At 43.0% G+C, this 13,624-nt stretch overlaps 1 long non-coding RNA gene across 2 annotated transcripts; it reads right to left on the bottom strand.

Annotated features, from left to right (window-relative positions):
* Positions 1–9,879: 9,879 nt before the first annotated feature.
* Positions 9,880–11,186, bottom strand: LOC109194658 (uncharacterized). Of its 2 annotated transcripts, XR_003213948.1 has the most exons (4): positions 10,919–11,186; positions 10,756–10,844; positions 10,302–10,684; positions 9,880–10,132 (listed from the first exon to the last, which is right to left on the bottom strand). It is a non-coding gene; the product is annotated as an uncharacterized LOC109194658 (long non-coding RNA). The 2 variants fall into 2 exon arrangements; XR_003213947.1 differs by lacking the exon at positions 10,302–10,684.
* Between the last annotated feature and the right edge of the window lie 2,438 nt (positions 11,187–13,624).

Raw genomic sequence — 13,624 nt, 5'->3', positions numbered from 1 at the left:
CGACATTTATGACCAGTGTTGGTCAAGTCACTTACAAAAATAGTAATTCGTTACTAATTACTGATTACTTCTCCAAGAAACTAATCCCGTTGCTTTAATGATTACTTATTTTCAAAACTAATTAGTTACTTTATTACTTAGTTACTTTTTAAAAACATGATACACAACCTGAATACGTAATAAAACAACAGACCTTTCAGCCCAATTCTATTTTTTCTGCATAATCCATCGTATAAAATGTAATCAAGTGAAAAAGTCTCTGTTTAAAAATTGTTTTATGAGTTTTAATCTTTTAACTTTATTCACATTGCATCAAACAAAAATTAAATTATTTGCAACAGTCTTTGACTTGAAGAAATGTGTTTAACATTTAAACCTATGTGCTGCATATTCCAGCATATAAAATAAAATCATGTTTTGTGTTTACACTCTTTCAAATAGATGCAAGTAAAACACAGCAGAAAATAAATAAAATCAAAGCCTCAGCAGAACTGAGTCCTGTCGCTCTTAAATCTATTGTCAGCTGTTTAGCAGGAGTGGGGCGGGTGGAGGTTTGCCCACAGCGGTCATGGCAATGGGGGGATCTGGAGGTTTCTCTGTGAATGTCACATAGGGCTGGGTCATATCATACCGTTCACGGTAATACCGGTACAATGTTAGGCAACGATAAGAAAATAAAATATCACGATAGAATATGGGTAAAACACGCATGCGCAGTGCCTTTGTTTTCATACGCACACGGCCAAAAAAGCATGGCGACAACGGAGAATGAGAAAGGGGAAAGCGGATCGTTGAGTGAAACGGATGAACCAGAATTGGTTTGTAAAAATGGTGCAACTTCAGTGATGTGGAACTGGTTTGGCGTTTGTCCGTCAGATACACAACAAAGCACATTTTTTTGTAGAACATGCAAGCGGCCGTCGTTATCACAGTATTTGTCAGACTAAGGTGCTCGTAAATCTGGGAGTAATCTGGGTCCAAAACTCCGTCCGCTTCAGGTCCCAAAGTCAAACGAACACAGAGCATCACTGAGAGTTAAAAACTCTAATTTTTTTCATCTTCAATAAAACGATCAGCATTGCTGCTTTACCAGGTGTAACAATTAAGTTTAACATCCAGGCATCCATGAAAACAGAATTTATTAAATTTAACAGAGTCAGAAGTTAGCGGAAGTTAGCTCACTAATTTCGCTAGTAACCTAAGCATGATATAGCATGTTCTGACTGAGAGATTTCTGAAAAAATTCAAACGTACAGCTCTGCTATCACTTCCAACATAAATGAAGACAGAAAACTAAACAGCAGTGACGTTTGTAGGGTTACTGAAGTTGGGCTAGCTGGTATATAATGATGTGCTACGTGATCGCTAGCGACACAGCTATGTTAGCATAACATAAACAGTGAAGCTGAAGGATGAAGGCTAACACTTTTCCACTCGATAAAAGTTAACGTGAGGGTTCCCGATGGTTAGGGAGAAATGCAATCGCATGGCAGGATGCTGTAAATGGACCAAACTTCAGTCAGGAGAACAACTGAGATAATCCATCCACAATACGAGGTTAGTCATTAATATACTGCAACAACATGGGAATAGAGCAGCTGTGATAGAATACAGCATTAATGCATCAATGGTACAGAAGTGGAGGAAGCAAGAAGACTGAGATGAATAAAGTTTGATTTATCTGACTGCTTTGTTTTGCTTAATGTGCCTTATAATCCCGTGCACCTTATGGTCCGAAAAATACATATTTGACTTTTTTATTTGGCACACTGCAGTTTAATGTTGCAAAGCACCTCTTTTTAACTACAGTGGATATTATACATGGTTATGCTCAGGATATATCCTAGTAAAGTAAACTAGTAAAGTTGTGGAGTTGTATTTTGTATTTTGTCTCACATCAATTATATCGTCAGTTATATTGTCATCGCAAATTTTCAAATATATATCGTGATAAATATTTTTCGCCATATCGCCCTGCTCTAATGTCACATTCCCGTGGCAGCGTGCTCGCTGCTCGCTCAGATTTGAAGTTTAATTTTTCGCTGTAGAAAGATGTTTTCTTCCTACGCAGAGTGAACAGCGGACGCTAATGTTTGTGTCACTTGTTACTGAATCAAACTCAAAGTAATGCGAGTACTTCCATGCTTTAAACGCTGCATGGTCGTACTCTCTCCATCACTCCATATTATCCACTGTTGATCTGCGCACGTCTGTCGCTGCCACGGACATCACACGCTCGTATGTCATTGTCATGAAAAACTCTCACAAACAAAATCACGGTTTAGTAACGCAGTAACACAGCGTGCTGCGTTAGTAATAGTAATCCAATTACTTTTTTGCAATAGTAATCCCTTACTTTACTCGTTACTTGAAAAAAGTAATCGGATTACATGTTACTGCTCATCTCTGTTTATGACATTAATAACAATAAACAATCTAAAACAATTAAATGTAGTTTTTATTGTGCCATGATCGAATGAACACGTGTTTCTCTCCTGTGTGGACTTCATTTCTCACTAAAAACCAGTAAAATTGTAAATGCTGTATTGTTCCACAAAGAACTACCTGGAGTTAAACCAAATAAAGCTCAGTGAGAACAAGATGTGATGTTTAGCTTTTCTTTGTCATCTCCTCAGTATTGACTTCGGTAATAACCCGCGCCTAAAATGTGCAAACACTGCACAGCACAGGCTCTGTAGGGACAGCTACACTGTTTCTACCCAGTGTGTCTCAGTACCATGGTAACCTGCCAATGGGGGTGCTGTTGGCTGCAGGGAGCAGGACTGTGTCTGCTGACAGATGTTGTCGGGCTGAAGAGATGGTGAGGGCTGGGGGCTGCAGGGATGCATGCGCTCACCTGCCCACTTACTCACAGCTCCCGAAGGGAAAACACTCTGCTGTGTGTTGATGTCATGCTGAAGGAAAATATTTTTCTATGGTTTCAAGGTTTTTGCTCATCTGTCTGTTTTTTTTCCCACTACCCCAGCAAATGAGACTGTTGCACAATACATGCAGCAGACTGTGAAATAGGTAGTTTCATGTCCATGACTTACAAAATCAGAAACAGTTGTAAAACGTACAGAAAGTGTCTGCTGTAATCTAATTTACTGGCTGTATGAATGTGTGTGTGTGTGTGTGTGTGTGTGTGTGTGCTGTCTGGCTCTGACATTTTCTCAGTAACATTTTCTTTTCTCCACAGAAGGAAAAATGCGACAGATCCCAAACACTTCTTCCAAAAAAGTTGGGTCATTGTGTAATATGTAAAGAAAAATAGATAAATAACATAAACCCATATTTTATTTACATAGAAAACAGGAAATGAGATCACTGAGAATCTGATGACAGCAACATGGCCCTGTCCCAGTAAAAGTTGTAGCATTCCCTCTTATTAACAACAGCTTGTACACATCTGGGAGCTGAGGAGAGCAGCTGCTGGACTATTCACAGAGAAATGTTGTTTCCGTCTTGTCTCACGGATTATTCCAGCTGCTCAACAGTCCCAGCTCTGCTGTGTATGTATACATTTGATATGTTTCATTCCATGATGTTTTCAGCTGGTGAACGGCCAGGTCAGCACCTGGACTCTTACTCTTCTACTACGAAGCCATGCCCTTGTTATAGATACAGTATAGCCTTACCTGAAAGATCTCACCTGTATATACCTTGTGTCTGTCAAGCCACCAATTCCACCAGCAGGCTTTTGAACTGGGAGCTGGTAAAAGCCAAACTGGTTTCTCCTCATTACTCTAGAGGACAAGGCATCCATGTTTTTGAAACTTTGAATTTGATGTTTTCCATCTCAGTCCATCTTGAATGAGCTCGGGCCCTTTGGGGGAACTTTAACCTGTATTTGTTGCTGGGATGTTGAACTGTGTAACTGTGTACAAAGACAATGATTTCTGGAAGCATCCCTGAGTTCATATAACATACAATGGGGCAATCGTGGCTCAAGAGTTGGCAGTTTGTCTTGTAATCAGAAGGTTGCCGGTTTGAGCCCCGGCTCGGACCGTCTTGGTCATTGTATCCTTGGGCAAGACACTTCACCCGTTGCCTACTGGTGGTGGTCAGAGGGCCCGGTGGCAGCTGTGGCTACAATGTAGCTTGCCGTCACCAGTGTGTGAATGGGTGGATGACTGAACGTGTAAGGTGCTTTGGGGTCCTTAGGGACTAAGTAAAGCGCTATACAAATACAGGCCATTTACCATTCATGCAGTGACAGAATCATGTCTGAAGGCCTGAACGTCCAGTACAGTCTTTTACATTGAGCAACATCAATGTCCGATCAAGACAATTTGCAGATTGTCCTGATCGGTGAACATCCGCCCATCTGTCATGGTCCGGGTGAATGGCAGTATTTTTCCATAGAGCCACTCATGTCACGCTGTTACTCTGAATTTGCACTTACCTTGTTGTCTCTCATTTTCAGTCTTGTTGTATGTTATATGAAATGTTGTGTGCATTCAGTGCAAATGTAAAAACAGACCATTGTTTTATTGAGCTGACACTGAGATGCTGACAGAGTAAAACTGTGTGCACTCTTTCACAGGTCTAATAAAACATATTTTAACTTTGACACTGAAGCCACCACAGTGCAGACTGTTATTATTATTACTGAATATACTCAGTTTCGGCTGATGTTTTCCTCTAGTGTTTTTTCATGCTCGTCATAAACTGAAATATATAAAGAGTTCAACCATAGAAACAAACTGTGTTTTTGAACTTGACTATTTAAAATGGTGAACTCTGAATGTCAGTTAGCTCATTTTAATCTGAGACCTGAACTTTGAACTCGCTCCTGTGGAGTTCAACGTTGTTTAACGCTTACAATAATACACAGGTAGGCCCCCTGTAGCTGCTCTGCCTTCATTATAAGGCAGCACGGCCTCAACATGTTTAGTCTGCTGCCTGGACCGCACTGAGAGGTCCTGTTAGGTTTCATCCTGCACAGCCCGAGTCATTTCTGTGAACTGTCAAGTAATGTGTTGGGGCGTTTACTCAGATCAAATATACAACTATTCTGACAAACAGCAGCTGAAGGGAAGTCAGCTGGTTGCTGTGGTCCATGGACTTAATGGGCATCATAAATGGACTCATTCTTATTTAGCGTTTTTCTACTCTGTCTGAGCACTCTGTACAACACACTGGTATACACCTACTGCTTTCCACTCAACATTTACACACGTTCATACTCGATGATGAATGTGTGTGTGTGTGTCACGCATACATGAGCAGACAGGGATTGAACGACTAACCGATTAGCAGATGGCAGCTCCACCTCCTGAGCTACAACCACGCCGTTACAACAAACATTAAACACTCTTGCTTCTTGCATCGCTGCTACACGCTGGCATTTTCCCTCTATTTTCCTGAACTTGAAACTAGACGTGACGTAGTTTACATTATAACCAAAGGGACCAAACAGCCTTAAATATCCTTGAAATTTAATGTTGGGAATTAAACATAAATGACTTTGGTTAATGTTGCATTTTTTTTAATTCAATTTAAATCCAATGTTAATTAAATAGTGCAAATTCACGACAACAGCTGCTTTACAGAGTAAACAAACAGCGAAGTGTAAAGTAGAAAGAGAAACAAACAAAGCCTTCACTACATGGCTGCCAAAGGAAATGCGATACTGAACACATTCAGAATATTTTTAAAAAGAAGTATGATTTTTAAGGTTATATATTTTTAAATGTTGTAGAACAGGGGTCTCAAACTCGTGGCCCGGGGCCACTCGCGGCCCATGTCAGCCCTACTTGCTGACGTATGTTGATGTGAAGAAATATAATGCAGTTTGTCCCTTGAAGTGACTTTTTTTGTTTGTTGTCGAGTGCAATGTTCTTTAAAAAGCCAAAAATGATTTAATATGAAGGCGATATGAGCAGAGAACACAAACATGCTGACGCTGTGTTAGCTCAGTGACAGACTCACAAACTCATGTCTGCAGTTTGATTTTGTTAAACACGAACACAACGACAGCAGCAGTGCTGCCACGTGTGCACAGACAGAGAGGTGTGTTTGTTTGGTCGTTCAATGAAAGGACTCAGTTAAAATCTGTGTTCACGTTTGCAGTCTTTTTATACAATATTTGAAAAAACAAACAAAACACATTTTAGGAAATATTTGTGGGTGTTTTCTTGTTTGTTTGTTTGTGTGTTTTGTGCTACTTGAACACTAAAGTGGCCCACAGCTCATGTAAGTGTGAGACCCCTGCTTTAGAATCAGTCAGTGGTAAAAGTAACAGCAGTAGTAGAGAGTACTCAGTTTTGGGGACTGTGCCATTGCAGAAATATGAAAGTGGACTCTAAGTAATAAGCAAATAATTAATTAGCTGCACTGTTACTGCACCCTGCAGTGGTTTATATGTGAAAGAGCACTAATGATGAAAGTGAGCTCACGTTCTCCTTTTGAGATGTCAGAAACACAAAAACAGACTTTTTTTTCCCTGATGACTTCACTGATGCGGTATGTTGTTGTTTTTAAAAAGATGTCCAACTATGGAGTCCACCTTTACTTAACACATGACTGAAATCCTCTCGTCACCTGATACGCTATGAAACATTCTGTAAATGTTTTTCAAAGATGTGAGCTGCAGCACTAACAAGTCCCCAGAGAAGAAGGAACACGGCTAATGCTTTTGTCATTTGGGACACATTAGCTCTGAATATTAGATTGACAGAATGAACAAGAGCACATTAACACACAATGCCCTGTATGTTCTGCATTACGTGTGTAATGTTACACCGGCCATTACTCATCCAGCGAGCAGGTCATCAAATCTTCATACTATTCCAAATCCCAGTGTAGAGGATGTATACACGGTGTTTTCTCAGTACATAATTAGAATAGAATAGAATTCAACTTTACTGTCATTGCACATGCACAGGTACAGGGCAACGAAATGCAGTTTGCATCCATCCAGAAGTGCTTTAGCCGTGATATAGATATATTACAATATATATTAGCAATAATATAGATATGTAAGTATATTACAGAAATGGGTCTATTATGGTATGTTATAATGTACACGGTATGATGTTATGAATATGCTATAAGTATGTACAGGCTATGAACAGGATATAAATATGAAAAAAAAAACTATACAGAAATATGAGATATACAGTTATACAGAAATGTGAACTATGTAAGTTATAAACAGTTGTAGGATTAAAAATTATTGTATGTACAGAATGATTATTTACACAGAACTATACAGTAGTGCAGTTAGGATAAGTTAAGATAAAAAGCGAGCATATAATTTTATCACTGTTACTGAATCAGGCTTTTAATCATGCGTATATAAAAACAGCCTTCCTTGTTGGCCGTGTCAAACAGAGGTAAGAAGAACTGCACCTCCACACCCTGTGCAGCTCAGCCCTCATAACAAGTGTCTGCGGTGTTTCTTTAGCTGCACTGGGATAGTGTTTCTAAGGAAACGCTGTCATCATTGTCATCAAACTGACCCACTCTGACCCAGAATACCACACGAAAAACATGTTCATGATCCTGTATATGTCTGGATTCTTTTCCATATCAGACTCAAAGATTTGTGACAAATTAAGGAAAATAAAAACTCTACTTTGTGACTCTTTGTAGTTGTCTTGTTGTTTTTTTATTTTGTGTTCACTTGTTAAATCTTAACTTTGTGTCTTTTGTTTAGTTATTTTGCTTCTCTCTGCGTTGGAATGGGATTTAATAAGAATTTAGCGATTCTGATTCCATTATCGATATCACTTATCGAATCTGATTTTTTATTGGCTCCACTTTGAGTCGCCATCATCATTACATTTGTGCATATCAGGCGTTTGCTCTGTGGTCAAATGTTTGTGCAATTTGGAGATATGCTCCTGGTGCAACCGAGATCTCGGCTCAAGACCAGAGGTGGCCGCGCATTCGCCGCTGTCGCACCCTACCTCTGGAATAACCTCCCCCTAGCTATTCGGGCGTCTGATTCAATTCAATCTTTTAAATCTCGATTAAAAACTTATCTGTTTAGCCTTGCCTTCCCCAGGTCTTAGAGCCCACATCCTTAGTCTATTGGAACTTATTTTTATTACTTGTTAACGATTATAATGTTTTAACCTTCAGCCTTTCGGGTTGTGTCTACTATGCCTGGTGTATTATTGGTTAGTTATGTCACCTGCCTGTTAGTATATTTTATGTGTATTTTGTATTTTATGCTTTATATTTGTATTATTATTGCTCTTAACTCATTCTGTGAAGCACTTTGGCATGCCTGTGGTTTTTAAATGTGCTATATAAATAAAATTGTATTGTACTGTATTGTATATATTTTCTCTTTGTTGTCATCAGTGTTGGGGTCATTATTCAAAAAAAGTAATTACACAAGTAATGCAGTACATTACTTAATGACAGGAGAAAGTAACTTGTTACACTACTCATTACTTTACTTTGTGTTTCTCTGTAAAATGACCTGAAACTACCAGTATATCATTTACCAGTATAAACCTACAGGCCCACACACCAACATAAATCCTTATCCTGACGAGGACACACATATGATCTTTGTCTTTAGTACTGAGGTATGAACAGTGTTGGGGAGTAACTGAATACATGTACCGGCATTACGTATTGAAAATACAAAATATGAGTAACTGTATTCCGTTACAGTTACCGTTTAAAAAGCTGGTATTCAGAATACAGTTACTTTGTTGAAATAAATGGATTACACGGCGGTATTTTCCTGTTACATATGTTTGGCTATGCTCTCTCTATTTTCAGTAATTCCACGCCGGTGGAAACCCAAACAAAACACACATTAAGAGGCTCCAATGTCTGTGTCTCTATCTCGCGGCCCATGTCACCTCTACTTGCGGCCGCATAATGACGTGAAGAAATATTTTTAAAACTTATTGTTCAAAAAATGATTGAATATGAAGACAATAGGCAGAGTGTTACAGGCATAGCCCTAAAGACTGTAGCCTGATGGGCAGTGTAGCCCAGCTGTAAGTAAGCTATTAAGACTCGACTGTACACTGTGTTCGTGTTTTCCTCCGAAACAATAAGTTCCGTTGGAGCGGCCTTTCAACGCCTCTCTCTGTCTCTCACTAGCAAAGTTGACCCAGACAACAAAGTAAAGCTAGTTTTCAGCTACGAGCCCGACATGAACCCGACGTATTAGCCAGAGGTCCCTTTACTACGGTTCGGAGCCACGGACCTGTTTTATATACGCGCGGAATAGTTTTCTATGAGATCGCTGCAAAAAGTGCAGCCTTACCTAATGTCCACCTACTGTTACTCATTTATATTAAGATTTAAAAATCTAGTTGGTATTGGTATGGCGAGTAACCTTCAGTAACAGTAATAAATCACAGCAATAGTACATTCATGTTGTAAAAAGCATGATAATATATTAAGTAATCCAAAGTATTCAGAATACGTTACTCTTGTTGAGTAACGTATATTACAAAATACATTGTGGGGCATGTAATTTGTAATCTGTACTGGAATACATTTTAAAAGTATCCTTCCCAACACTGGGTATGAACACTAAGCCAAAGTGAAAAGCAGCACAGAGCGATCACCTCAGTGATTTTACTTTGACTCACTGAACATGTAGAAACAGAGGCTGCAGCCTGACTGCTCATCACTTTGTTACCTGTTGAGGTCGGAGGTGTGTCTGCTGGGCTGGCTCAGCTTTAACATCACTCTGGGTTCTTGGCTAGCTTAGCCTCAGCATGCCGTCTGTGCAGATGCTTATGTGACCAAGTGGTCGGCGGGGTTATAAAAGAAATAATAAAATGACAACGCCACCTAGGGGAATTTCACCCCCAGGAAATATATTTAAGAAAAATAGATAAAAAAGAATAAAAGGAGGCCGCACAGATTCAAGGATGCACACTGAGGCAGGTTGGCTCCAATATTAAAACAGTTTTATTTATAGTAAAAATAAATAAAATATTTAGAAACCAAGATGTAGCGTCATTGTTGACAGTGTCCTAAAGTGAAAATAAAACAAACATGGAACTTGGACTTACCAGCAGCCGTGGACCCAAAAGAAAATCACACAAAACGAAAATCACTGCAGCCCACCCGGTGCTGTACAAAAGAAAGTGTGAAAACGACCCACCACCTAAGGTCCCAGGGCCACTGGTACGTCCTCCGTTCACTAAAAGAAAACACAGAAAAATATGTTAAAAGAATAAAAGGACACTGAGCGTCAGGCTCGCTACAGATGATAAAAAGAACTAAAACACACTTTAATAAAAGAAACCACACACACACACACACACACACACACACACGGGAAGGCTTGTGCCCCACGGGTCCACTCGTACTGGTAGTAATGGTCCCAGCCTCAATCGCGAGCTGGTCTGGCTCCCCACAGGCTAAGACCAGCAACGGGGGCAATTTAAAATCCCCGGCACGACACTCGGGCAAAGAATGGCTTCAGCCCGATCACAGAAGCGTGGGCACACGCCACAGTTCAGAAATAAAATAAAATAAAACCAGGCGAACCAGGAAATGGTAGGCCTACTTAATAAAACAAGATAAGACACGATAAAACAATTCAAAACCAGACAAGACAAGACAAGACAAGACAAGACAAGACAGCAGGCTCCACTGAGGAGGAGCCCTCACAACAACGGCTAGGCAGGTGTCTTGATTCTTCACTTAAGGCTGTGTGAGTTGCCACGGAGGTGAAGGCAGCGCTCCAACCCTAAAACAGATAAATGTAACCTTAGCCTCTGGTAGCTGTGAATGCTAATAAAAATAGTTTGAACAGCTTACCCCAGGACCGGAGGCGCTATACTCTCACTGGTGGGGGAAATCACACAAGCACCTCTCTCCGCAACGCCGGAACAAAACAACCTGCCGCGCTACAACAGGCCGCAAAAACTATTACAATACATTCCAATACTGAGAGGGAATCTGAGGTTAAGCGAGAGCATACCTGTGGCTGTCATATGATCTACTCTTGCCGATCAGTCCGTCGCAGAGTGCCAGCATTTACTACTGCTTTGTGCTGAATGCATGGGAGGAATAGTTCAGAGAAGCACAGGCTTTGCTTTATACCTGGTGCCAGCCTGCAATCAACATGCAGGTGGGTTCCCAATTGACCTAGTTTTGCAGTGAGAGCGAGCGCAGGAGAGAGCGAGAGCAGTAGAGCGGGCGAGCGAGAGAGAGAAAAGAAAGGCGAGTAGCCCATCCGGCTACATCTACCCCCCTTTTTGTATTGGCGCCCCGACAATAACTCAAGAAACCTAACACCATGGCCTGAATACGGCAAGCTGCGCATTAGCGACTGGTGCAGATTCAACAGGACGTGGCAAGTGATGTACATTCGAGTGCTGACCAGCTGTTGAACGTGCTGTTCTCCGCAAGTGTGACCCACTCACCTCAGACTGTTCAACAGAGCCTGAGGAAGAACCTGGGGGAGCAGAGGTCGAGGGTGCTACAATCACACTGGGAGTAGACCTGAGCTCCACCGATGGAACTCTAGAGGCATCAGAAGATGACGCCACAGGTGCCACAGGTTGTGAAGGTACCTCAGGGACAAGGAGCCACAACTCATCATCACTCAGAGAGGTCCGCTCCAAGTCAGCAGGCACAGGCGGGGGTGGAGCCTGTGGACCAGGTGCAGGAGGTCCTGGGCTGACCTGTGCCTTCAACATGTCGCGATGGACATGTCGAACCTTCTCCAAGTCTCCCACGGGGGCAATGGTGTAAACAGCCCCATTCTCTTGGGGTGCCCTCAACACCTGATAGACCACAGAGCTCCATAGGTCCTGGATCTTGTGCCGGCCCCGGGCGCTGTGATCTCGAAGATACACCAGCTGACCGACCTTTAAAGGAACAGGGTGGACTCTCTGGTCATGGCGCTCCTTGCGACGGTCAGCAGCCAGCGACAACCGTGCCCGAGCTCCCTCAAAAGCCACCATTAACCTGGCTTGATGCTCGGCCACCCAGTCCTGAACCTCTCCAGGCACTGGGTCCTGAACCCGGCCTAGAAGGAAATCAATAGGCAGCCTAGGATCCCTGCCAAACATCAGGAAAAAGGGCGACTCTCCAGTGCCCTGATGGGGCGTGCTATTATAGCAAAAGAGCACGTGTGGTAAGCATGCAGCCCAGTCGCGTTTCCGCGATGATGGCAGGGTCCGAAGGAGGTTATGGAGGGTTCGGTTAAACCGTTCACACTGCCCATTACCCGCTGGGTGGTAGGGGGTTGTACGGGACTTAGCTACCCGATACAACTCACATAACTGTTGCATCACCAGACTCTCAAAATTTCTACCCTGGTCAGAGTGGAGGCGGCTAGGAACGCCAAACTTAAAAAACCACTCCGTCAATAGGACCTGGGCCACAGTAGAGGCCCGCTGGTCCCGGGTAGGGACTGCGACAGTGTATTTGCTGAAAACGTCAGTCATGACCAGGACGTTTTCGACTCCACTACGAGAAGGTTCCAACAGTGTGAAATCTATGGCCAGAATTTCATTTGGCCTGGATGCCAACAGGTGGCCCATATAACTATGAGGCCCCAACTCTGAGTCCTTCGCGACCTGACAGCGTTCACAACGCTGAACCCATTGTTTGATGTCAGAGGACATCCCGGGCCAATAGCAACGCTGCCTGACCAGTTCAGTGGTACGCTCAATACCTTGGTGCCCATGGTCCTGGTGCAGTTGCCTCAAGGTCTCAGGCTTCAGAGCCTCTGGAAGAACAAGTTGGAGGGCTTCCTCACCTCCACCCGGACGCAAAATACGGCGATAAAGGATGCCATCCTTCTCCACCAGACGATCCCACTGACGCAGCAGAACCATGACTGGTTTGGGGAGCTGACTCCTTTCCTCCGAAGAGGGCGGGGACTGCCTCCTCCAGTATACCAAGAAATCCTTGAGGAGGGGATCAGCCTCCTGCAAAGCACGAATATCCCCTGGAGAATGAGACGGAAAGGCCCCAATCTCCGACTGAGTAACAGCGGGCAGCACTGCTGGACACGGAGCCTGCTGAAGCGAAGTGGGGGATGGGAGTCCCAAGCAACACGCCCTCGGCCAGGCTGGAGCTCGTCTCATACTGTCGGGAGAGAGCATCAGCATTCCTATTACTGCGGCCTGAGCGATACTTAATCTCAAAGTCGAATGCCGCCAGCTGGGAGGCCCACCTCTGCTCGGTGGCACCCAGCTTAGCTGAAGAGAGGTAACTGAGTGGATTGTTATCAGTGTAAACCACGCACTTGTGCCCCAGCAAGTACTCCCGAAACTTCTCGGCCATGGCCCACTTGAGCGCAAGAAACTCCAGCTTCATAGAGCTGTAATTGTCCATATTGCGCTCATGGGGCCGGAGACCTCGACTGGCATAAGCCACTGGCCGGACAACACCCTCTACTTCTTGGGAGAGGACTGCACCCAAGCCACTGTGACTGGCGTCAATCTCCAATATGAATGGACGTGTGAAATCAGCATACGCCAGCACAGGGGCAGACACAAGTTTGGCTTTCAGGCCTCAAAACTCTCCTCACACTGAGGTGTCCAGATAGCACTCAAACTCTGTCCCGAGCCCTTCTTTGTCTTGGTGCCAGCCAATTTAGCCACCACTTGATGCAGGGGAGCCGCCAATGTGGCAAACCCCTCCACAAAGCGCCGATAATAGCTGGCGAAAC

Source organism: Oreochromis niloticus, linkage group LG14, assembly GCF_001858045.2.
Source record: "Oreochromis niloticus isolate F11D_XX linkage group LG14, O_niloticus_UMD_NMBU, whole genome shotgun sequence".
NCBI lineage: Eukaryota > Metazoa > Chordata > Actinopteri > Cichliformes > Cichlidae > Oreochromis > Oreochromis niloticus.
Note: the sequence above shows the minus strand (reverse complement) of the source record. Positions and strands in the feature narration are given on the sequence as shown.